The following is a 3,104-nucleotide window of genomic DNA, read 5'->3' as shown; positions in this document are numbered from 1 at the left end:
TGAAAATGTATATACTGAAGAGCTTTTCTTTGTCTCCACCCATTCAGCAGCGTTCACACCATCTTAAGCCTTAGCCCAACCTATCTCTTTAAGGATTCACATGTGAGGCCATGTGCTAAACAGAGTGAATATGGTAGTGTACTAAACAACCAACGATTAAGACTAAATAAAGGCTGGTTTATATTACGTCTATCGACAGTTGTCGCAGTGACATCATGTACATTCTATTGATGTCCAGCATCAAACTTGTTGTTGTTGTTATGAAAAAGTAAAAACACAAAAATGTCACGCTTTCATCAGCAGCCTGATGGTCCAAAAGAGCATGACTGGTGTATTTTAACACCAATAAACCCATCAGTTTAAACATGAATTTAGTTTCTCACAATCTAGCAAACCAGGCAACTAAAAGCAACTTTCTAAACGATGTTTAGGATCGTTTCTAGCTTGTTAGCTAGCTAACATTAAGTTAGCTGGTTAGCCAGTTCAAATAATGACCATATCACAACTCACAATGAGCTAATAACAGACAATAGCTTACAGTTGTGAGTGTGATAAAGTAAAAGCACAACATTCTTACCGTAGAATTTTAGATCTTGGACACTGCCTTGCTGACCTAAGAGAGTCGCACGCTAATACGATTTTGGTGCAGATTTTGGTGCATGTTGTTCTTGACACTACCGTCTCTGGTAAACACATGCTATATCAAATAAATCAAAGTGTATTCGTCACATGCACAGGATACATAAGGTGGTAACGGTACAGCGAAATGGTTACTTGCATAGTGGAGTATATTGTTTAGGCATGTAACGTTAGATAGCTAGCTAGCTAGCTAGGTGCCGGTGGGACTTTTCAGCTGTGTACCCACCTTCCTTAATCCGATTGCCCACTCTCTCTTTGAGCTTCTGGACTCTGGGTTGCCCACTCCCTCTTTGGGCCTTTGGGTTACCAGGTGCCGGTGGTACTTTTCAGCCTGGTACCCACCTTCCTTAGTCCGATTGCCCACTCTCTCTTTGGGCCTTTGGGTTACCAAGTGCCGGTGGTAATTTTCAGCCGGGTACCCACCTTCCTAAGTTCGATTGCACACTCTCTCTCTGGGCCTCTGGACTCTGACTCCTGGCGCTTCTATGTGCACCTGGTAACCCATTTGTATTGAAGAGGGGAGGTGGAGGAAGACGCCTTCCGTCCCGACAAAAGCTTGGATCGAGGGCTGACTTTCAATAGATCGCAGCAAGTGAGATGCTCTGCTACTAGAAACAGGTCGTCTACGAGTGGTTTAGCACCAGGTTCTCCACAAACATGCGGTGCGCATCAGGAAAGGGGCGGCAACTCATTCGGCCGCACCCCGACCCTGTCACGAATGGCTCTACTCACCAGTCAAAAGAGGCAGGCTATCTCGGTCCAACCGAAGCTACGGTATCATTACGTTTAGGGGGGATTCTGACTTAGAGGCGTTCAATCATAATCCCACAGATGGTAGCTTCGCACCTTTGGCTCCTCAGCCAAGCACATACACCAAATGTCTGAAACTGTGGTTCCTCTCGTACTGAGCAGAATTACTATTGCAACCAATCAAATCAAATCAAATCAAATTTTATTTGTCACATATACATGGTTAGCAGATGTTAATGTGAGTGTAGCGAAATGCTTGTGCTTCTAGTTCCGACAATGCAGTAATAACCAACAAGTAATCTAACTAACAATTCCTAAACTACTGTCTTATACACAGTGTAAAGGGATAAAGAATATGTACATAAGGATATATGAATGAGTGATGGTACAGAGCAGCATAGGCAAGATACAGTAGATGGTATCGAGTACAGTATATACATATGAGATGAGTATGTAAACAAAGTGGCATAGTTAAAGTGGCTAGTGATACATGTATTACATAAGGATGCAGTCGATGATATAGAGTGCAGTATATACGTATGCATATGAGATGAATAATGTAGGGTAAGTAACATTATATAAGGTAGCATTGTTTAAAGTGGCTAGTGATATATTTACGTCATTTCCCATCAATTCCCATTATTAAAGTGGCTGGAGTTGAGTCAGTGTCAGTGTGTTGGCAGCAGCCACTCAATGTTAGTGGTGGCTGTTTAACATTCTGATGGCCTTGAGATAGAAGCTGTTTTTCAGTCTCTCGGTCCCAGCTTTGATGCACCTTTACTGACCTCGCCTTCTGGATGATAGCGGGGTGAACAGGCAGTGGCTCGGGTGGTTGATGTCCTTGATGATCTTTATGGCCTTCCTGTAACATCGGGTGGTGTAGGTGTCCTGGAGGGCAGGTAGTTTGCCCCCGGTGATGCGTTGTGCAGACTTCACTACCCTCTGGAGAGCCTTACGGTTGAGGGCAGTGCAGTTGCCGTACCAGGCGGTGATACATCCCGCCAGGATGCTCTCGATTTTGCATCTGTAGAAGTTTGTGAGTGGTTTTGGTGACAAGCCGCATTTCTTCAGCCTCCTGAGGTTGAAGAGGCGCTGCTGTCTGTGTGAGTGGACCAATTCAGTTTGTCTGTGATGTGTATGCCGAGGAACTTAAAACTTGCTACCCTCTCGACTACTGTTCCATCGATGTGGATAGGGGGGTGTTCCCTCTGCTGTTTCCTGAAGTCCACAATCATCTCCTTACTTTTGTTGACGTTGAGTGTGAGGTTATTTTCCTGACACCACACTCCGAGGGCCCTCACCTCCTCCCTGTAGGCCATCTCGTCGTTGTTGGTAATCAAGCCTACCACTGTTGTGTCGTCCGCAAACTTGATGATTGAGTTGGAAGCGTGCTTGGCCACGCAGTCGTGGGTGAACAGGGAGTACAGGAGAGGGCTCAGAACGCACCCTTGTGGGGCCCCAGTGTTGAGGATCAGCGGGGAGGAGATGTTGTTCCCTACCCTCACCACCTGGGGGCGGCCCGTCAGGACGTCCAGTACCCACTTGCACAGGGCGGGGTCGAGACCCAGGGTCTCGAGCTTGATGACGAGCTTGGAGGGTACTATGGTGTTGAAAGCCGAGCTGTAGTCGATGAACAGCATTCTCACATAGGTATTCCTCTTGTCCAGATGGGTTAGGGCAGTGTGCAATGTGGTTGAGATTGCATCGTCTGTGGA

The sequence above is a fragment of the Oncorhynchus masou genome, chromosome 9 (genome assembly GCF_036934945.1).
Source record: "Oncorhynchus masou masou isolate Uvic2021 chromosome 9, UVic_Omas_1.1, whole genome shotgun sequence".
Taxonomy (NCBI): Eukaryota; Metazoa; Chordata; class Actinopteri; order Salmoniformes; family Salmonidae; genus Oncorhynchus; species Oncorhynchus masou.
Note: the sequence above shows the minus strand (reverse complement) of the source record.